The 24263-nt window shown below is 39.1% G+C and overlaps 1 protein-coding gene across 3 annotated transcripts in view; it reads left to right on the forward strand.

Annotated features, from left to right (window-relative positions):
* The window catches only part of PAPPA (pappalysin 1), a gene marked incomplete at its 5' end in the record, with an annotated part of 543378 nt that overhangs the window by 42685 nt on the left and 476430 nt on the right, over window positions 1-24263 (forward strand). For all 3 annotated transcript variants that reach the window (XM_079927208.1, XM_079927210.1, XM_079927209.1), the window contains one exon: window positions 6029-6218. The remainder of the gene's footprint in view (window positions 1-6028; window positions 6219-24263) is intronic.

Genomic DNA, 24263 nt, shown 5'->3' on the forward strand with positions numbered 1-24263 from the left:
TCCCTTACCTTCATCTCAGAAGTAACATCTTTACTGTTAGACTGAAATCCTCAAAACGTCATGGCCATCATGTAATTTTCTCACCTACTGCATTTTTGTCTTTTAATTCCTTCCAAGATTACAAGGAACTTAAATAGCCATTTAGTATAATACCCTTTCTGAAACACAGAATTTCTCATTTCTAGAATTCTACAGTTTTGTGACTTAATCCTCTTTTACTAAGGTAGATTTGCTGGATAACCAGTTAGCTGGTTCAGAGAGGCAGAGGATTGAATGTGGTGGAGGACACAAAGCTCTCTTACCATGCTTTTGTCCAAGTGGTTCTATAGACAGGGAAATCCCTCTCTCCTTGTACCCACTTCACCCAGATAAGTCCTTCTTATCTTCCAGATCTTAGTTTAGTCTTCTTTACCTCCAGGAAGAGTTCTCTCATAGCCTAAGGCAGGCTCCTCTGACACAAAGTCCCATAGCTCTCTAATTTTCTTTCATAGCCCTATGAAGTGAGTGACTAACTTGCAAGTCTACAGCATGAGCTCCAGCAGGCGAACTGTGATGGTGCCACTCACCATTTTGTCACCATTTTCTACCGTAGTCCCTGAAACACAGAATGTATCCAGTAAATATTCATTGAATGAATGGATAAGTGAAGGAATGAATGAATCAATGAATGAAAAGAACAGACTGATTTTGGTGGCAACTTTGTCAAAAACCTTGGGAACTCTCAATTATGACATGCCTCCTAATATGCCGAAAACTTTACAGACACTACTACTGGTCCTCAGAGCCACCCTGAGAAGGAGACATTTATTGTTCCATTTTATAGAAGAGGAAACTGAAGCTCATCAAGGCAAGTGGCTTGCCCAGATGCTGCACCATATATGAGACGTACACATTATGGCACAAACCATCAAAGTTTACGTGAGGAACGTGGATGAGCTGTCAAAAGCATTTCATCAAAGGGAAAAGAAGAAGGTTTTCTGCTAACCACTAGGCTAGTGCTGTGATGAGTACGACCAAGTGGTGTTTTGAAACTTAATGGCACTCTTTTATTTCACATTTTGAGAAATACTAATATATTGTTTCTTACACCTAGAGGGTCTGTATGTCTTGCTTTTCTCCAGAAGGTTTTGGTTTACATCTTTGTCATAGTGCAATTATGAGTAGCTTTCTCTTTCACTCTCAAAAGCCTCCTCCTTTAGAGATAGATTATATAGCCACCCTCCTTAACATGCCTCTAGCCTTTATCAGAACCCTAGAGGCATATCAGGGACTCATCAAATACCTGAATAACATATTGCCAAGCCAGGCATTAGAGTTTTATTGTGTCTCTCTCCTCTCCTCTTTGCTCCTCTCCTTCACAGTTCCTCCCTCCATCCTTTGTCTTTTCTCCTCCCAACATTCTTCCATGCTTTTGGATTTATAGAAACCCCGCTCCTTGCTCAGACAAGCAGGTGAACTGTAGGATTCTTAGACCTTCTCATGCCAGAGGCAAATAAGGAAATTCAGACTAGTTTCAGAAGTGTATCTACATCTTGAAGAATTTGGGGTTGGTTTCATTTCAGATTCTATATAATCCCAAATGCATTTGGCCAAACACTCTCCCTGGATTTTTTAAATCCCAGGTGCAATTTAAGGAAAACTGAATCCCTAGATTTAATTCACAAAATGTGATTTTTCTGTAGGATATTTGATATTTTCTTTTAAAAATATACATTAAAATTTTTTTGTCTTTCCTTTCAAGCACCAGAAGGTTAGCGTTGATAGGTTTTGGCTTAAAGAATACAAACCCCAAATTCTGAGAATTCAAAATATGGATAAAAATATATTTGACCTTCGTAGGCTGAGGTACAGACATATATGTTATCTGGGTTTGGAGATGTTTTATTTCTCTGCCATCCCCCCAATTCTCTATCTTCAGTTTACAAAAAAATAATACTAGTACCAAACAGTGAAAACGAATTGTGACATTATTTTAGATCCATGGTTTGTGAAGATCTGTGCTTTAGAAAGAGTTTTTATATTCTTTTGTGTCTCATAATATCTTCTGAAATAGAATTTTTTTCAGAATTTGTACTCTAAAATATTTTTTCCTACTTAAACCTTGAATTGACTTTTTTCCTGCATAGTCTTTTATGGGGAGGGGAGGTGTTCAGGCACTTGACATCAAGGTCCTATTTCAGAGAACAGTGGTAACTTACTTTTTTAAAGAATAGTTTTAGATTTACATAAAAATTTCAAAGATGGTACAGACAGCTCCTGCATGTCATTTGCCCATTTTCTCCTGTTATTAACATCTTCTGGTACTAGGATTCATTTGTCACAAATAAGAAACTAATATTGGTACATTATTATTAATTAAATGCCACCCTATATGTAGAGTTCATCAGTTTTCCTTAATATCCTTTTCCTGTTTGAGAATTCCATTCAGGATACCACATCACATTTAGTTGGCAAGTCTCTTTAGATGACTGTCCTGTGACAATTTCTCAGACTTCCCTTGCTTTCGATGACCTTGACAGTTTTGAGGCGTACTAGTCAGGCCTTTTGTAGAATGTCCATCAATGTGGATTTGTCTCATATTTTTCTCATGGTTAAACTGGGGTTTGGGTCTTTGGAGAGGAAGACCTCAGAGATGAAGTGCTGTTCTCATCACGTCATGTGAAGGGCGCATGCCATCAACATGATTTATCACAGAGGGTGTTAACCTTGATGACCCGGCCTACATAGCATTTACCAGGTTAGAAATGGATTACTTTTCAACAGATTCTTCTTTAGTATTCAGAGAGGCATGGGGGAGAGGTTTGACGTATCTGATCTCAGGTCAGGAAATACAAATTCTTAATCCTGGCCCTGCCGTGGATTTCCTGTGTCACTTTTCTTCTCTGGGTCTCACTTGTAACCTATGGGGCTTAGAGAAAATGCTAAAAGGAAAAGGGAAAACTTTTGAGGTCTTCTTATGTCTTAGATTCTATGTTCTCCCCTTTTATTTTTATTGTACTTTATCAGAGTCCCGGTAGAAAGAAGGATGGGTAATTTGAGGAGAATATGATAAAAAAAAACTTTTGACAGAGGTGAGGATGGGGTATAGGGAAATCCCAAGCTTTAGTGCAGCCCTCTGGGTCTAGTGCCAGCAGGGTGCCTGCATGACACCTAGACTGAAGGGGTGGGAGGACAGAGTACTTCGGGTGTCCTTGAGACTCAGACGCCCACACAGAGGGGCAAGGCTGTCAGAAAGGAGCTGTGGCTGTCATCCAGAGAACACAGCCAGCCCATGCCTGTAAGCAGGGAGGAATCAATTCCCTGATTTCATGCTTCTTTCTCCCTCTAATCTGGATGAATCTACCCTAAAGCTAGAAGACAAGGAAAGGAGTCCCAGAGAGAGAAGACACTCGGGGTACACATAAGGGTGGAGAAGAGCAGAAAGTGTATCTGGAAGGAAAAATCAAAGATATGTATATTGAAAGCTGTGAGTTACAACTGAATCAATTCAGCCCAGCATATAACATGCCCAACATAATTTAATAATATAACTTTCACTTAAGTATTTGCAGAGACAGAGGACCCAATGAATTCCCAAACAGCCCATGCCAACATGTCAGAGTTCTAATGATTACAGTCTGTCACTTAGTCTTTAATCCATTCATCGCAGACAATGGGTGTGATGTCTCTTCTACATCAAAATTTGAAGTATATGCAAATAGTTCCAATGGACTATCTCTCCAGCTAAATAATCCAAGTTTCTTCCAGAGTAGGTGGAAAATTAGACCAGGTTACTCTGAAGCGTCACCCAAGTCTAAGATCTGTAATTCCATGTGAATACAAACCACTTCCTTGGAAAGGTTTATATCTCTAAGGTTCATTAATGTTGCACTGAGAATTAACATGAGGAGATGAAGAAAGGAGCCCAAGATTCTGACGGATTAGATCAAAAAATAGAAGTTTAATGCCTATATCAGGGCCATATAGAACAAAACATCGATCATAATGGCAAGGGGGAAATTTAAGGCCCCCTTGTGAGTTAGGAACTTTGAATTGCATCAGATACACAATTGTCCATTGCATAAAAATGACTCCATCTAAAATACAGTTCTAGGGACAGAAAAGGTATAATAAGTGAAAGATACTTTGCAAAAGTTGTTTTACATTTGACAAAGCTTTAATATTTGTCACTCACGTCATTGTGAGATAGACATTATTATACCCATCTCAAAGATGAGGAAAAAGAGGCACACACATTAGGTACCTGGTCCAAAGTCACACCGTTCTCTCGAACAGGGCAAGACATATATTTGACGCTCAACAAAGAAATCTTAAGGAGTAAAGCTTAATTATCTTAAGTGCTGAGCTAATCTTCTAGAAAGGACTGCCCAGCACGCCCTAGCTTCTGGCACAGTGGTCGGGTACACAGAGAAGTCAGCCAGGGTTCCTTTTTCATGTTCTAGCCAAAGAGGCTCATTTGGACACCTGAGTGAAAATAATTTTTATATTCTCTAATGACTATAACTCATTTTCTATTACTTAGTAAATGTGATGAAGAAAAGTGTTCTTGTGAAGCCAGGTAGCACTTGCAAATGGGCTGGTGTGACTTGACGGATGGATTTGGAGCCCAGAGCTGGGAATAGAGTGGCTGAGAGCTGCAGATGTTGGCAGAAGCTGACTTCTTAGCCATTCCTCTTTCCTTGGATGGTGATAATCTGGACTTTTTAATTGATTAGAAAATCTAAAAGGTGCTCTTGTGTTTTCAGTGTGTGTGTAAGAATCAGCTAACTGTTGGAAGTCAGCAGGCCTTTCCTTCACTCTATCCACCTAGTTGTAGCCTCTCTCTTTACTTTGAGGACTGTCTAGCAAATGGATATAAAGTCCTGAAACCTAAGGGATTAGAAAGACTGACTGAGAGAATATCATCTATATTTCTGCTGGGAGCTAGAAAAATAAGAAAAGCCACAGCATAACTATTTTTACAAGCTACAAATTGTTTATACAGTTGAGTATTTTTAAAAGTATTTTAAGTGTTTGTTCGAAGGAAAAATTGGGTGCTTTAAGTACTATACCATGGTGGGTATAATGGAAAAGAACCTTGGTTTGGAGTTAGACAGCCCTAGGTTTGATTTTGAACGTATCACTTAATTTTTTTTAACTTTGGGCAGTTTTATTTGTAACCTTTCTATGTCCTGTATGAGAAAGGTAAACTGTTTGAAAATGCACCCTTTAGTGCTGTGGTTCTCAATCTTGGCTACACATCAGAATCTACTGGGGAGCTTTAAAAAAAATACAGATGCATCAGTCAATTAAATGCCTAAATGTGGGACCTAGGTATTTAAAAAATACAACCCAAATGTAGAGTGAGAGTAGACAGCTAGTGCCTAACCAATCAGAATGAAAGGATCAGTTTTTCAGGGACAGAGAAAATTGCAAGATTTACTCTACACCTCCCATGAATGGGGAAGTTGAAGCTCACGGAGATTCCTAGGTTTGTCCAGAATCACACAATTTCGAGTAGATTTCAGGTCTTCTGAAATCTAGGTCAGAATATTTTCTGCAGTACTGTAAACTCAGCCTGAGTTGCTCATAAGCTACCCAGAGCAGAAAACAGAGTTTGAGACATGCCCTTAATAATAATTAATAATAATAATAATAAACAGTACTAGAGGCAGCTTGGCAGTGAGGTTATCCTCTACGATGGCCTGCCCTCTGATGACCAACATATGAAACCTTGAATTTGGCGTAAACCAGGCGTCACAGGCTCACGTGTCCACCAAGTTCAGGTAGGCAACTGACCTGGCACAAGACAGTACAGGGAGATGGGAGCCAGGATGAAATGGAGGGTCAATTTTTCGAATTCAAATATTTAACAGATTTCAGAACAAACAGAACAAATTGGTAACCTGAATTCCCTCATAGGGTGCTGGTTTACTCAATCCCCACCAATGTATCACGTTGGATGCTAGATTTTAGGAAGAACTTGATAGCATGATCTGATCCAGAGTCTTGCCTTTAATCTGTTACTGTTGCGTCATCTCTTTTCTAGATCTAAGGAAACCGGAGGCTGGAGATGTTGAGTAATTGTCCCAGCTCTCAAGGTGATAGAGTGAGAACCAGAGCAGGAGTCTTTGTATTCCCTGCCTCACGCTCTTCTGGGTATTGTCAGAGCTTAAGAGCTGGAGTTAGAAGAGACAGCGGTTGAAATCTTGGTGACACCACTTCCAAGCTGGGAGACTGTAAGTTACTTTCTCCTTACTAAACCTTGTTTTTTTTTTTCCACTATAAAAATTAGAATAATAAAACTAGTTACCTCATAATGGTAATATGGGGATTAAGTAAAAGAATGCATGTTAAACGCTTAGCTCGGTGCCAAGCACAGAGTGAGGATTCCTTCACTGTTTTTTTGTTATCATCGTTGTTGTTTTGTTGTGCAATATCACTTCCCATCCTGAAGTATGAACGTTCAGAGATCTTGTTTTTTTTAGGGACCAGATAGTTTCAAACTGGCTCTCTCTCCTCCTCCAAGCCTAGTCTCTTTGCTGTCCACATGCAGATGTACTTGAGTTCACTCGACTGAGAGTTTCACATGTAGTACATTCTAATCTGCAGTATGGTGTTTGGAACTAGGGTATCACAGATTTAGGGTTGACTGGTATGTGACTGAGGCCAGGGACTTGGTATGTGGCCTTCCTGGGATATAACAATTCCATTTTATAATGTATCCATGAGAAAAAAAAAAGTGGTTATAAGAAGAAATAAATGGAATCAGAAGCTTGAAAATGTTCAGACCTCCTGGACCCTGAAAACAACAATGACATACTTTCCCCATAGCCTGAGTGAGAGGAGTTTGGCCTGGAAAACTGGCTCATCTCCTTTCCGTCTTTGTCTCCAGTGTCTTGCCCCGGCCTCATTCCATCTGTCATTGTCCTGCAGACATAAGGAAGGACATGTAAGTGTGGAGTGATGGGGGCAGACATGTTTTCCAAGCCTCTAGGCAGCCCCAAACTGTAATGAGAAGACACTCTTAGTATTTCTAAGCTGGACGAGGCTTCCAAGGGCTCTGGGACTTGGACTTGAAAGAAAACTCCTGTATCCCATTCATTGGATCCAGTCTCACGGGGAGGGAAGGGTAAGCGCTCCCTGCCCTTGGTCATCTTCTGACACACAGCCTCTTGCCTGTCCCTAGTGCCGTCCTTGTTGATAACCACAAGGTGGCATTGCAGATTAAAGTGAAATACCGCAAACCTCCTTCGCGCTCCCAGGTGAGGCTCTGTCACTCCACACCTGGGAATTAAGAGGACGTATATCCCCATCTGCTCATTCTACAGATGGTCACACTGAGGCTCAGAGACAAGGTGTAACCTGCCTGGGGAGTTACAGTGTAGAATGTAAGTCTCTCAAGTGCTAATCAGGCAGGAAAATGCATGACCCATTGTTAGGTACCCAGATAATGAAATATATCCCTTCAATTTAGCAAAGTATGAAATATATCAATGTGATTTTCTAAAGAATAATTTCCTTGATTCAAGTGGGTAAAAGAAATTAGAATGTAAATGCCTCAAGGGCAGGGATTTTGTACCTACTTTACTTGCCACATACAAGATCCTGGAATCAGTATATAGAGTATTGATTTATGATTCCTAATACATGTTAGGTTCCTTCCTCTTTATAGTTTTTTCATCTTCAGACTAGATTTCTGGAGTTAATGGGCAAAAATTACTTTTCTCTTGATCTCCCATTTATTCAGTTAACACGTGGTTATTGAGACCCTACCAGGTCCGGAGGCTGGGCTGTGCCTCTGCTGGGAGCCCGGCCGTTAGCTTGGTGCTGAGTAGATGCTCAGCTTTCATGGATTTACTGTTACCTCACTCACTGACTTAGGGAAACTGTGGGGTTTGAACAGGGATGTTTGAAGTTCCTTCCTCCTTCCCCCGTCTTTGGTTCCTCCCCAGAATTCAGGGTCCAGCTTTGTTTCTGATTCTTGGAGAAGCCAAGTGGCTTCTGAAGTCCAGTGGCAGAGCCCATTCCCCTGGATGGGACTTGTGACATCACTACTGTTATATTACATGGGGAATGCCCCCTCATCCCCTCACTCTCTGAGGCACCTTGGGAAAGTCATTTTTCTTTAGGTCTCAGATCCCTGTGTCTAAAATGCACTCAAAGCCTAACATCCTATAGTTCTAGATATCTAACACCCTCCCCTCATGAGACTTGTTAGCAATTGCAACTTCTCCCCTATTGCTTCTGTTTGGGTTCCTTTGTACCAAAACATTGGCTGTCCAATGAGGGGTCCCTGACGACTGGATCTGGAATGTGTATTCTTTGGAAAGCTCTGAGGTTGGGACTTGAGGGAGAAAGAAATGCCATCATGCTGTTTTAGAAAAATTATCTTCCATCAGAGGAAAATTCAGTGATTCTCAGGAGGAAAAGTGAAAAAAAACATATCCCGTGCCCAGATGAAGCTTCGTTGCTGTTGTATATTTTAATGCTCATATAAGCCAGAGGACCTCACTTGGGACCCCGCATTTCTTAGAGTGATGTTCAACAGCGGATCAGATTTTCTGATCCAAAATGTAAAAATCCCATAGTATGAAAACCCACCAAGCTCGGAGATGGTGCTAAATTCAGTTGTCCATTTACAAGGTATGGGTGCAGAATCCTTCCTTCCTCTGCCTGTCCTCTAGGTTAGGTCTCTCCAGCCACAAGGAGTTTTGCTGACCAGTTCTCATGCTGCCTGTCATCCCTACCCCACCTTCCTTTCTCCTAGTTTAGAGCCTTTTCCATTCTTTCACTAGTTGCTCACATGACATGGTTTTCAGGCACAAATCCATCTAACTCCAGTGTCCCAGTGTCCTTTCTGAAGAGTGGCGGCCAGAACTGTATGGCCCCCCATAGCAGCCCCCATGCAAGTTCTTCGTAGCCTTTCCTGTGCTAAGCAGGGCAATAAGGAGGTCAAGAAGACCTGGGCTGTGTCTTTGAAGAGCTCATTGTACAAAACAAAGGTATCATGTGTCTATAAACACAGAAAACAGAAACAAAAGGCAAGAGGTTTAAAGTCATTTTCTGTGGATGGGACAGAAAATAGCCCATATAACAGACACAGAGTTCTTAGCACATCATTTGTATTGTCAAGTTTCTGGGTGTTCTTATTCTGTTCCTAATATTTCATTAAAATGAGTGTCTGCATTTATTGCCAATGAATGTCACCCATATGAATATTAAAGAGCGCTGCATTCCCAGCGGAGAGGCTAGTTACATCCTTCCTTTTGTTTGCCTCCTTTCCTCTTTTTAAGTCAGGGATGGCTGAGGACTCAGAGCAGAAATTTTGTTTCATTTATCCCTTTCTTTTGTGTGAATTGACACGGCTGAGACTCAGGGAGGGAATGGCGCTTGCCCTCAGTCTAGGATGGACCAACAGTGCTGGATTCTTCTTGCAGAGGAACTCATCTTTGCAGCAATGCTTATTTCTTCTTCGTGGCTGATTGCACTTGTGAGATCGTCAGGCTGAGAAACGCTGTGCTCTGGAGACAGGATGTGAAAACCGCTGCTTAGTGATGGGCTCCGCCTCTGTGTCTTTGGTGGCAGAGCCCTGCCGTTGGCTCTTCAAGGCTTCAGTAAAGGGGAGAATAATTCCCCAACTAATTTCAGGGGGCCTTCTGCTTTTCTTGTAATTAGCATAGAGCCCACTCTTTACCGTACGTTTACAGGACATCCTGCCAGTTGCAGAGCAAGGTTATATTCATCTTTTTGCTTCCTCCTCATGACTCCCTGCAAGGCAAGGGGGAATATCACAGTTTATAGCCACAGGGACTGAGACTGTGAGACTGTAAGAGGTGGGTCCTGGATCATGCAGGAAGGATCAGGCAGAGAAGCAGAGGCTGATGTGAACTCGGGGTTTTTACCTCCGAGCCTTGATGAGTCTTCACGCCCTATATCTGCCTCCACAGCATATGCACTGTTGTGCATAATGTGATTGTTGACAGAGCTCTAGTCCCATGAACCCAGCTCATTTATTCCTCACAACCACCACATGGGATTGAGATGACTGTCTCTGCTTTACAACCAAGGCATAGAGCTTTCTTTGATTTTCTTCCCTTCATGTTTAGGAGAAATAGGACAACTGTATAAAATTGAAGGATGGAATTGTGTGTGTGTGTGTGTGTGTGTGTTTAATCAACACAGCTCTCCTCCCCACCTCAAGTTCTAGAAAACACAGTGGAGCAAAAAATTAGAATAAACCTAATTCCCTCTGCTTGTCTTCATTCCAGGACAGTGAAAATTTCCATTCACAAAAATGTTCCCAAAGCCCTGTCAGCTCTAAAATGTTTAAACAAAATTTACATTATTTCAATATAATCTATATCCCGTGAGTAAAAACTGGAATTGTGTGGTTTGTAAAGATGCTAAATATGCAAATCGAAGTTTGACGCTCTCAGTTAACTGTGATTTATGTTTGTCGGGAATTTACAATTGGACGAGAGCTTTTGAATATATTTTATTTAATTCTTCCAGCAATCATACAAGGTAGATATTATCTCCACTTTACAGACCTGGTAACCGAGGCATAGAGATGATCATGAATTTCCCAACCACTGAGTGACAGATCTCAGTCATGCAGAACTTGGTCAGGTCTGCTTGATTCAAAATATCAGGCACAAGTTCTTGGAATTTTCCACAAGGGGCAACTGCATCTTTTGCTCCACTGTCACTGGAAAATACTCCTTCTGCCGGCAGTTGTCAATGTCTCAACAGTTTTAGTTCAGGGAAGTTCTTAATTAAACAAACAAACAAAGTCAGGTTGCTGGAGATGGGACACAAAATAACTGAGAAGTGGAGCTTTATTCATTCTGTCAGCTCAATTTGTGGTCACTTTTACATGTAAAAAATACAGATGACAGTTTCTCTATCTGTGACTTTGAAACCCTGTATCATAAACAGTCCTCTCAGGTTTTGCTGAAACAGCAGGAACAAGGTACTTCCAAGTTTTGAACTGGTAAGTAGTTAGGACTGAGACTGTTAAGAGTTATTAGCTTAAGTAACGTTCACTCCACTCAGCATGTGGGGTTCCCAGATTTACCAGGAAACTTCTGAAAGCCTGTACTTGGGTGACATCAGACCCTGGAGTTGGAATAAATGCTTTGAAAAAAATATGAAATCACCAAAGCATCTCATCCTGTATAGTTTGATGTATTTAATAGTGTCATATAATTAGAAGGGACCTTAACCATCTTCCAATCCAAACATTCCTAGAAAGGGAAGTGATTTGACTAAGGTCCCATGGCAGGTCAGTTACAAGGCTGGATCTCTTGATTCCTAATGAAGACCTTTTCCTTGAGTTACGAAGTGAGATTTACTGAACCCCATCCCATTTTGGTACTAGGATACAACAAAATTAAGTCACAGAACTGCAGTCCAGATCAAGTAGAAAACAGAGCAGTAAATAGAATTACAATACATGCAACAGAGTCTATAACAACATAGGATAATAATAATAATAGCTAACACATTTAAAGTGGAATATCTTGTATTGACCTCAATACATGTAATGACCCCAAAAGGTGGGTGTGTTCTTGTTTTAAAGATGTGAAAGGAACCAACTATGCAGAGATTGAGTATTTACCCAAGGTTATGTCCAGTAAACAAAGGAACTAGAATTATGAGTACAAGTACAAGAAGATTTGGGTAAACAGAGGAGGAGAAATGACTATATTTAGGAGAAAGGAGTAAGTGATACCTGAACTGAGTTTTTAAGGGAAGCTAGGAATTAGCCAGGTAAAGAAGGGAAAAGGATACTAGAGACTGTGCCTTGGTATAATAACTATTTGATGGTGACTGTAATAAGGTAGAGGCATACAGTAAACCTTAGAGCGAGGACTAGAGAAAATAAAATGAGTGATATGATGTAGCCAGTACTGGAGACAAAAAGTAATCCTAAAAAGTACTCATTTACTCCAAGATAAGGCAGAAAAGGAAAAAAAAAAAAAAGGAGTGAAGAACAAATCAGACACATTCCAACATGGTAGACTTAAACCGAAACATATCAATAGTTACATTAAACATGAATGATCTACAGATAAAAACACTGCAATAAAAAATTGGAGATCATCATATTAGAACAAGTAAGATCCAACCAATTGCTGACTACCAGTCCTGTGAGTTTATTTAACAAGTAACCCACTTTAAGTTTAAAAATATATATAGGCTAAAAACTGAAAGTATAAAACATAAAAGTATAAGTAAAATTTATAAAAGTTAAAGTATAAAAATATATACAAAGCAAACATTTACTAAAAGAAAACTGGGGTGGCTATGCTAATATCGGTCAAAATAGACTGTAGAAAAATGGAAATTTCTAAAGATAAAGAGGGGCACTTCATAATAATAAAGGCAGTCAAGTCAGTTCACCTAGAAGACTTAACAATCCTAAATGTGCATTCTCGAAATAACAGTTTTAATATGCACGGGATCAACTGATAGGAATGAAGAGAGAAACATACAAATCCATGCGGAGATTTTGACTCAAACAACACTATTAACAATCATTCTAATTGGCGTTTACAGAGCACTCCACCCAACAACAGCAGAAAACACATTCTTTTCATGTGTACATAGACGTTCACCAAGATAAGCCATTTACTGGACAATAAAAAAGCATCAATACATTTTAAATGACTGGGTAAAAACCAAGGGTAGCATTTAGATCTGTTCTTAGCCTTAACATAAACTGATTATATCTGCGTTATGTCAGTAGGATTAATAAATTGATATTATTACAATTCAAGCCTGTTACTCTGTTAACTCACTGTGTGACTGTTGGCAAGTTTCTCTGTATGTCTAAACCTCAGTTTTCCCAAACATTAATGTTTGGTATTAAGTAGACAATGTTTTCTTAGATTATTTTCCACTATTTGTTTATGAAGCCAGGCCCTTGCACAATGCCTGTCGTATAGAAGGGCATCTCAACAAAGATTTGTCCAAAAAATATTAAATGAATGAATAAGCGGTTGTTTTGATTTAAGAGATGCTTGACAGCACTCTGCTGCATTTCATCCTTTACATTTCTGGCTTTAAAATATGCCTTCTTCCCAAAATGCAATGAATAGGGATGAGAAGTTTTTGTCCTTACTTAAGTACTTATCCCTACTTAATTTATTGTGAACTGTAATGGATATGTAGATTAAGTGCACTCTTCAGTTAGCTGCTTTTTGGAGTAACAGTCTGATGTCTTTAGGTAAATGGCAGTAATAAAAGTATTTGTTGGTTGGAGCAGTGTATAAGAAATGTACAGACCTATATGCTATAGAGAATGTTATTAATGTTTGTGAAATTTCAGGTAGCAGTAATGGAATTCACCTAAAATTTTCAGATTATTAATTCATTTTGTCCCAATTTATGTATGTTACCTTACAAAGTCCATTTTGCTGTTGAAAACATGAATTCCACAATAATGATTATCACTAACAGTGTACCAGTTGTTTTAAGAATAAGAAAAAATATGTCATTTCTTCGCAACTATTTTTGACCTATTCTTAGGGCAGAGAATATTTAATTCAGTATTCTTCAGAGTGAATTCTGCAAAACCATCGTCACACAGGCTGTAAATGTTATAAGGAAAGAGGGAAGGAAAGCACTGCAGGTTTTTAAAAGTTTTGGAATCATTGACTTAAACTCAGAGGACTTTAGAGATATTTAAGTATGTTAACGTGTATTATAAATTTCACACTGATGCGGAGAGGGACCATTGTGTAAAGGACTCCCCGAACGTTTCAGCATGCTTGTTAGCGTCCTGTGGCTGCAGCACATCGCCACAGGCTTAGTGGCTTATAACGATAGAAAATGATTCTCACACAATTCTGGTATCTAAAAGCCCCAAATCAGTGTATCGGCAGAGCCAGCTTTCCTATGGAACCTGTAGGGGAGAATCTGTTCTTTACCAGATTCTTCCAGCTTCTGGTGGCTGTTTGTATTCCTTGGTGTGTGGCTGCATCACTCCAATCCTGCTTTTCCTGGTCCCGTTGCCACCTCCTGCGTGTGTGTCTGTTGAATGTCCCTCTGACTCGCTCGTATATTTGTCACTGGATTTAGGGCCCACCAAGATAATCCAGGACAAGCTCCTCCTTCCCCAGTTCTTAACTTAGTTACATCTTTTGTGATATAAGTTAGAATTCATTTTTTTTTTTTTTAACCTTATAAGGTAACATTCACAGGTTCCAGGGGTGAGGAAGTAGGCATATCCTTTTCAGGGCCACCATTCAGCCTAGTATACCATGGAACAATTTCATGGAATTATTTTTTGTTCATTCATATATCACTGAGAAAATATCTTTTGAGCCACTACTATATGTCAGGCACTATTCTAGGTACAACAGACTCATCAACAGATAAAATTTTAGTAGAATAAATTTTAGAACACTGCCACTAATTAATAAATGTGATTTGAAAATGCTAAAGATTCATCAAAACATTTGAAAAGCTACATAATGAATACAATTTATCTTTCAGTCAGAAATTTAGCTAATTTAGGATATATTGTTTGAATTTCTTGTGTTTATCAGGCACTGAGATATAGAAGTGGGTGAATAAGACATGGCCTCTACCTTCATGAGGCTTGGAGCTGCTTGGAAATATAGACATGAGCGTAAAATACCATACCCAGAGTAAAAAGAAAGTCTATTAGGAACAAAAGCAAGAAAATAAATTCTTTTTAAAAACTGAGATATCAGGTGGGCAGAATAAAATAATTGAAATAGAATTCTCATAATGAGTGAATGACAGAATGGCTGCAGTGAAGAGTAAAGTAGTTCATGGAAAATCAGATCAAAGACAATTCCTAGAAGGCATAGGAAATGATAAAAGAGAAAAAATATTATTTTAAGTGAAGAAATGTGAAGGAAAAAAAAGGAGTATTAATCTTCACATAATAGGAGTACCAGGAAGGAAGGAAAATGGAGAGGATGTCATATTTGAAGAAATAACAATTGAGAATGTCTCCCGTTTTTTTTTCTATCGAAGTACAGTTTGTTTACAATGTTGTATTAGTTTCTGGTGTGCAGCAAAGTGATTCAGATTCTTTTCCATTATAGTCTATAGCAAGATACTGAATATAGTTCCTTGTGCTATACAGTAGAACCTTGCTGTTTATTTTATATACAGTAGTGTATATCTGCTAATTCCAAACACCTAATTTATTTCTCCCCCACCTTTCCCCTTTTGTAGCCATGAGTTTGTTTTCTATGTGTATGAGTATGTTTCTGTTTTGTAAATAAGTTCATTTGTATCATTTTTTAGATCCCACATACAAGCGATATCATATGATATTTATCTTTGTCTTACCTCACTTAGTATGATAATTTCTAGGTTCATAGAAATTGGCATTATTTCATTAAAAAAACATTTATTTATTTATTTCTGGCTGCGTTGGGTCTTTGTTGCCGCGCGCAGGCTTCTCTAGTTATGGCGAGCGGGGGCTACTCTTGGTTGCGGTGCACAGGCTACTCATTGCAGTGGCTTCTCTTGTTGTGGAGCACGTGTTCTAGGCATACGGGCTTCAGTAGTTGTGGCATGTGGGCTCTGTAGTTGTGGCTCGCAGGCTGTAGAGCATAGGCTCAGTAGTTGTGGTGCTCGGGCTGAGGTGCTCTGCGGCATGTAGGATCTTCCTGGACCAGGGCTTGAACCCGTGTCCCCTGCATTGGCAGGTGGATTCCTAACCTCTATGCTACCAGTGAAGCCCTATTTCATTCTTTTTTATGGCTGAGTAATATTCCTGTGTGTGTGTGTGCGTGTGTGTGTGTGTGCGCGCGTGTGTGTGTGTGTGTGTGTGTGTGTGTGTGTTGGCTATTGTAAATAGAGCTTCTATGAACATTGGGGTGCATGTATCTTTTTCAGTTAGAGTTTTTCCAGATATATGCCCAGTAGTATGATTGCTGGATCATATGGTAGTTCTATCTTTAGTTTTTTAAGGAACCTTCATACAGTTTTCCACATTGGCTGCACCAATTTATATTCTCACTAACAGTGTAGGAGAGTTCCCTTTTCTCCACACTGTCTCCAGCATTTATTATTTGTAGAGTTGATGATGGCCATTCTGACCGGTGTGAGGTGATACCTCATTATTGTTTTGATTTTCATGTCTCTAATAATTAGTGATGTTGAGCATCTTTTCATGTGCCTGTTGGCCATCTGTATGCCTTCTTTGGAGAAATTTCTATTTAGGTCTTCTACCCATTTTTTGCTTGGGTGGTTTGTGTTTTTGATATTGAGCTGTATGAGCTGTTTGTATATTTTGGAAATTAATCCCTTTATGGTCACATCATTTGCAAATATTTTCTCCCATTCTGTAGGTTGTCTTTTCATTTTGTTTATGGTTTCCTTTAATATGCAGAAGCTTATAAGTTTAATTAAGTTACATTGTTTATTTTTATTTCCATTATGGTAGGAGCTGGATCCAAAAAAATATTGCTGTGATTTATATCAAAGAGTGGCCTGCCTATGTTCTCTTCTAGGAGTTTTATGGTGTCAAGTCTTAGAGTTAAGTCTTTTAAGCCATCTTGAGTTTATTTTTGTGTATGGTATGAGGGTGTTTTCTAACTTCAGTGATTTACACGCAGCTGTCCAGCTTTCCCAACACCACTTGCTGAAGAGGTGTTTTTTTCTCCGCGTTGTATGTTCTTGCCTCTTTTGTCGAAGATTAATTGACTGTAGGTGTGTGGGTTTATTTCTGGGCTTTCTATATTGTTCCATTGATCCATGTTTGTTTTTGTGCCAATACCGTGCTGTTTTGATTACTGTAGCTTAACAGTATTGTCGGAAGTCTGGGAGCGTTATGCCTCATGCTTTGTTCTTTTTCCTCAGGATTGCTTTGGCAACTCTGGGTCTTCTGTGGTCCCATATAAATTTTAGGGTTATTTGTTCTAGTTCTGTGAAAAAAAATCCAACTTTTTAAAGAAGTGTTTCAAATAGAAAATTCTGAGTACTAAATAAGGTGGGTAAAGAAATCAATACAAAGGAGAAACAAAGAAATAACTAATTATAGTACAATACAAATAAAAACTTCAGAAGAAGAGAGAATTTTATCCAATTCTAGAATAAAAATACATGACTTACAAGGGAATAGGAAATCAGGTTGAAATCAACATTCTGTGTGTATTACTAGATTCAAGAGGAGAGTGGAGAAATATTTTCAAAGTGTTTTTTAAAAAAAGCATCTGTATATCGAATTCAAATGCAGAAATAAAATACACTTAATCTTAGGCATACGAAGGATCAGAATTTTAATGCAAAAATACTATCTTTGAGGACACTTTTTTGTGAGGACACTTCTTTTTTTTTGGAAGACACTTTTATAGGCAGTATTACAACAAGTAGATAATTACTTATCTGAGGAATAACTGGGGAACAATATTAATTACCTTAGAAAAAGTTCTAGTGAAAAATCTCTCACATATAAAAATAGAAGAAAAAGGGAAATATATAGGAATTCAGACTAAAACTCAATATGATTTGGTGAGGGAGAGGGCAAGCTCAAGGAAGAAGAGAATGGGCTAAAAGTGTTTGTCTTGATCAAAGGAAGATACGCACATTGAAATTCTTAAGAATGAACGAGAAAATGAAAACAAAATAATTACAAATTTTAATAAACTGCTTCTAACTATCTGAAAAATTTCAATAGAATGTGTAACTTTCAAAAACAGCAAAATGTGTAACTTTCAAAACCACAAGGAAAAAAAAAACTTTCAAAATCCAGCATTGGACAGTTTGAAAGGGGAAATGGAAAGGAGAAGAAAACATGGCAAATAAAAAGTACAAAATAAAGTTGCAAAAGTAAGTGGCAGTGTATCAATATAATGATGATAGATTAAATGTATGTGGTTTAAATTCACTGCTTAAAATCCAGAGATTTTCTGATTATATTTCTTATGCCAAGATCCACCAATTGGTTATCTTTCAGGGAAAATTTTTAAACAAAGGGATATAAAGAGTGTGCACAAAGGTACAGAAACATGCATATGAGGAAGATGGGTACCACAGGAGGATGAGATAGCAGTTTTATAACAGATAAATATAATTTGAGATAAAAGTGGACATAAGAGTTCAAGAAAAGGCTACTTAAAAGAACATTTCAAACAGGTACAATATTTTTAAACATAAGTGCACCTAAGATTGACTCAAAATTAATAAAGTAGCACTAGCAGAACTATATGGAGAAATAAATGTGGGAATACTTTGTAGACTGAGATTTTAACATATTCCTCTAATAGATCAAGTAGATTTTTAAAATAAGAAAAAATATTTTTAAGTTATTAAAAATATACTTAGTATGTGTAAACTAAAAGATATATGCAGAACCTATATCCAAGTAAGAATATGAATTTTTTCACAGGGAACAGTCTCAAAAATTAACATGTAAGAGGTCAAAAGTGCTACTCAATACACAGGTCAGTCAAGGCACATACACGACAAACTTATTCATAAAATATCTGTGGTTGTGGGCAAGTAGAGACCAGCAGACTGGATAAATTAAAAAGGAGAGGGTACTCATGATGGAGTAGTTACAGTCAGAAGAAATAAATTAGATGCCCTTAGAGGAATGATTTTAGCTATTGAAAACATAGTATTTATTGAATAAATTAAGAAATACAATAAAATAAAATAAACAGGAAATTCATAATTTTATTTATGTAAATGAAAAATGTATACACAAAATATTTTTCAAGATTGACTCTATATCTAAGGAAACATCAAATACAATAGTCTGCATGCCTTGGGGAAGAAAGGGAATAGGAGGAAGGAGAGGAAATGAATGGAACATAAAATATAAAGTAAAATAAAACAAGTATGAAGCCTTGAAAGAATCAATGATAATTACCATGAAATAAAGAGTAATATTGACTCAATTATATGCGTCATCTGAGGTTAGAAAAAAACCCCAATACAATGCAAGCAGACAAATCTGAATATAAAATTATACAAGCAGTATGCAAAGAGGGAAAAAACACAGGATAAAAACTAGGAAGAAATAGACCCATATACTTATAATATTGTGGGTGTGTAGCAGGGGTGGGTGTGTACATGTGTGTACACATGCTTGTGGTTGGTGATATATGGATGTTTTATATTTATCTTAAATTTCCCTTTATTTTTCACATTTTCTCCATTAAGCCTTTGTTCCTTACATAATCAGAAACAAGAAAAAAAACTGAAAAAGAAAAATTTGTGCCTAAGGCATCTATAGTCCATTTTGACATGTTGGTTTTTAATGTCATAACATGTGAAAGAAACACAAAATGAATTAGAAGAGATCAAACAGACAAAGAAAATGGCTGATGAAATTATTAAACCAAATAGTCAAGGCAAAGCAAAGTCCTAAATTGTTGACATACATATTCCCCAATTCTAAAAACCAGTGCACAAGCAGACTTGACTGCCTCTGAAGGCTAGTTTTTGCTGCACCATTAGCTGATTCTGTAGCATATATCAAGCAAAACTTCTTCCCCATGCTCTTCAGTTTAAGAATTAAATAAGGAGCCTTCTGTTCTCTCCTAAAGGAGCCTCATCACTGAGACTAAAGTTTAAAAGGAGTTTTATTACTAAGCCTTCAAAAATGGTCATGCCAGTGATGACATGGAGAAAACCAAGACATGTGGCACTTTCTAAAGAAATAATACTTTTTTTTTTTTTTTTTTTGCGGTACGCGGGCCTCTCACTGTTGCGGCCTCTCCCGTTGCGGAGCACAGGCTGCGGATGTGCAGGCTCAGCGGCCATGGCTCACGGGCCCAGCTGCTCCGCGGCATGTGGGATCTTCCCGGACCGGGGCACGAACCCGCGTCCCCTGCATTGGCAGGCGGACTCTCAACCACTGCGCCACCAGGGAAGCCCAGAAATAATACTTTTTAAAGGACAATTCCCTGAAGTCAAGTCTTGGCTCTTTTTAACTTTCATGAGCTATTTTTAAAAAATCAGACTTTTGAACCTAAATCAGGAAATCTAGTTGAGACCCTTGCAATTATGCTGCCTTGGGTCACAGAAAGAAAAGCCATGACCACCTTGGAATTCCAAGAAATTCAGAAGTATAGAGCACTTCATCCTAAGAGATGTTGACCCACCTTTGTAAATCATGATGAAAGCAACCTCATCCCGCTTCCTCTTATGGTATCTTTTGGTACGGACAAACTCCACTAGGGCTGCTCTGGGCTGTAAACACTAAGAAATATTTCCCAGTGATAGCACTTGCTTTGTCTCAGCAACATGGATATCACATTTTATGTTCCTTAAAAAAATCCTTACATTTTTTCATCTTTCTATAACAATTTAATTGTTCTCTCCCTCCTCCTCCTCTGCAACCACCACCAGTGCCACCATTTTCATTAACAGGTGTATATTGAATGTCATCTATTGCCAGTAATTGGGCATACCATCTTCATAGACATGGCTAAAGCCGTAGATGCATTCTGCCCCAAGATCTTCATTTTATAAATGGGGGGCGGGTGGTAGAGCGGGTGACTTCTCTGGTGGCGCAGTGGTTAAGAATCCACCTGCCAGTGCAGGGGACCCGGGTTTGAGCCCTGGTCCGGGGGGAATCCCGCATGCTGCGGAGCAACTAAGCCCGTGAACCACAACTACTGAGCCTGTGCTCTAGAGCCCGCAAGCCACAACTACTGAGCCCACGTGCCACAACTACTGAAGCCCACGCACCTAGAGCCTGTGCACCGCAACAACAGAAGCCACCGCAATGAGAAGCCTGAGCACCACAACAAGGAGTAGCCCATGCTTGCCGCAACTAGAGAAAGTCTGCATGCAGCAACGAAGACTCAGTGCAGCCAAAAATAAATAAGCAAACAAACAAATAAATCAATTTAAAAAATGGGGGGGGAGCAAAATGAATTTCATATGAGGTATACTATGCTAAATTCTGTACAGGATTTCATAAAATATTAGAACACCCCATGTGTTACATTTAATTAGGCCATGATATAGATGAGATAACTGAGCTTAAAGAATATAAATACATTTCACGTGTTCACAGAGTTACACGAAGATGCATGTAGGAAGTGAAACCAGATTTGCATCATGCCGAAATCAGTATTATTTCTACTGGATAGTACTGCCTCCAAGAGAAGTCAGGGACCTAAATTAAGTGGCAGAGCTTGTGTTTAAGACACATTTATGTCAAGTATAATTGACTTTCCACTTTAATGCATTGACATTTCTTTGTAATATCATTTCGGCTTACCATGGAATGATAGATTATTTTTAACATCCAGACTTTGAAACATTCCCTATGTGTTTCTTTATCTGGACAATGTGTGAAGTCTTTTATATTTTATAACTGTCTTCCAAGACTTTGTAAAAATAACTCATTCTTGTGGAGATTCATGTGAACTCATTCTAAAATAATGACTGGAAATTTCTTCCCAGTGGCATGTAGAAGATAACAATTCAGTTCAGGAAAACTTTATTGAGCATCTGTTATGATAAAGGCACTGGGAAGTCTTTGGGGACACAGAGGAGGATAAAATAGTCACTGGTCTCAAAAGGAAGAAATACACAAAAAGAGAATCACAATTAAAGTGGACCATGCCAAAGTAGGGGTGAGCTCCAGGATCTTTGCCAGCACAATATAGAGGGGTCTCTATCCCACCCTAGGTATGCAGGATGGGAGAGGGTGGTGAATGGTATTCCCTGAAGAAAGTGATTGATGCTGAACTTGAATAATGAGAAAGAGTCAGCTGTGTGAAGAAAAGAGAAGAAAGCCCTTAGGGTAAATACTGCGAGCCAAAGATCTAGGGGCAAGAAATGCATAGGAAATTTAGAAGGTTGTGATTAGATCGATTGGCCTTGTAGGAGGCTAGTGAGAAATAAAATGGAAAATATAACAGAGGGACATGTAGAAGTCAGTGAGACTAAGAAATCAGGACTGAATTGTTTGGACTAGTGTGGCAGGGAGCATTTTGATGGGACTGTGGTCTGGAGCCATGAGATCAATAATGTCCTCCTTTAGTATACAGAGGAGGAAGCTGAGTCCCAGGAAGAGAAAGTTAACTTTCTCCAAGTCTCACGTTGACTTAATTGGTAGAGAGAAGTCCAGAATTCATACTCTTTTGTTTATTCATTTAGCTGTTCAATAAATAGTTATTAAGTGCCTGTAACAGTGGGAAGGATAATGTGTAAGGTACAGCCGTGCCCTCATGGAGTTACCTACCACTTGGTTTTTTTTTTTTTTTTTTTTTCCCTCGGTACGCGGGCCTCTCACTGTTGCGGCCTCTCCCGCTGCGGAGCACAGGCTCCGGACGCGCAGGCTCAGTGGCCATGGCCCACGGGCCCAGCCGCTCCACGGCATGTGGGATCTTCCCGGACCAGGGCATGAACCTGTGTCCCCTGCACCGGCAGGCGGACTCTCAACCACTGTGTCACCAGGGAAGCCCCCACTTGGTATTTTTAAACAACTACTATTTATTGAGCTATTACTATGTACCAGGAATTGTGATGAGCCTTTTGTTATTCCCATTTTTTTCACTGAAATAAGGAATTCTTCTGACTCCCATCCAGTAATTCTGGCTTTGGCCATGTCCTCCCTCTCCCCGTTTCCATCCTACCCCACTCTCTGGGAAGCTGGGGAAACAGACACAAATATAATCCCGTTTTCAAAGAGCTTGATCTTTCCTCCCAAGGCTCTGACACAACCCCCAGATGTGCACGGAGCAAAATGTGTGTCCCAGCAGCCTCTTCTAAGCAGCAGGGAACGGTATCACGGCATGGCTGTGCAGGTGGTACCCATTCTAACACTGGGGAGACAGGACTTTGAGGGGATGTCCCATGTTGGGACAGGATGGTTGATCCTGTAGCACAGATTCCCAGGGGACTCTGGAAGAACGTCTACATGTGCATCTAGGGTTTTGACAACGGCCCCACCTCCCAAGGCTGCAGGCCTGATGTGGAGACTGAGATATGTGTTCTGGCAGAGCACATGCTACTATTTAAACCCTCTATAGGTTTCATCTGGGACCCAAGGCTGCTTTTACAGGATTCCAGCACACAACTGGGACCACTTGACCTTCTCCACCCTTATCTCCCTCTCTGCCAATCCTCCCCCCAAGTCCTCTAACTTCTCATTAAATACTATGTTTAAAATAATAAAAGAGCATTTGGAAAGTTATGGAGTCATAGGCTCATAAAGTTGCAAGAAATCTAAGAGGTCACCGAGCCCAGTGTCTCTTAATGCAGGGAAAGTGGTCCTTTTAAAAAGTACCTTAAAACATGGAAAATTGAAGTGATGTGAACAAAATCCATTATTATTAATGAAAAGTTTCATTTTTGTCTCAATGCATGGAATAGGCAAACCTCAGAGTCCATAGCAACTGGTAACACCCCGGTTAGGTTTTCCTAACCTACAGATATCCAGAGTGATCGATGAGGTTGAGGGTGGGGAAGGAAGAAACCTTTGGTAAGCAAACATGGGATCAGCAAAGTTTTTAATTTGACTGTGCTCAGAGCTGGCTGTGGAGTGAATAATTTACAAAGTAAAGGGCAAGACTTTGCAAGTAAATGAAAAACTTTATGTAAACAAAATCATAGTGCCCCCTGACCTCTTTTACCACAAAAGATTCCGAGGTTTTTTTTTTAAGTGACTAAAATACATAGGACTCAGGATGATTAGACTCTATTGAATTATCAAAAGAATATGTCAGACGTTTTGATTTTTGATGAGCTGATGAACGTAAAGTGTTCTGTTTTGATGTTATAGATGTTTGTTTCTGTTTTTGTTTTACTTTTCCCTTATTACTGGTGAGGTAGAGTATATTTCCCTAAATTTTAGGCCGTTATTGGCTGTTAAGATTTTCTCTTTTGTGAATTAGCTATTCGCAACCTTTGCCCATTTTAATTGACTTATTTTTATTAATTTTTCTTGTTCTTTGTACGTTATGGACGTCAATCTTTTATCTGTTTATCTATGAATTTTTATAATTAAATATTTTTTTTAAAGACAGCTGTATCAAGCCCGTGAAAATATTTATTTTCCCCCAAAGGCGTATTAGGTTGTTACTATGTTTGGTCCTTGAAGAAGAGGATGGGGAGGTATAAATAGCATGTGGATTATGTAGGTCTTATCCCTGCAATCTCCACAAATGGATGTGCCTGCAAACATCCACTGTCTTCACTGAAGGAAGAGCTGGAGATGTGGTTCTAGGCACCTCCCTCATCTTCTCCTCTTCTTTCTTTGAGGACTGCAGGTTGCTGTAGCTTTTGGGAGGAAGACAGAGGGAACTCAAACCAGAGCCTCCATT

Source organism: Stenella coeruleoalba (assembly GCF_951394435.1).
Source record: "Stenella coeruleoalba genome assembly, chromosome: 7".
Lineage (NCBI taxonomy): Eukaryota > Metazoa > Chordata > Mammalia > Artiodactyla > Delphinidae > Stenella > Stenella coeruleoalba.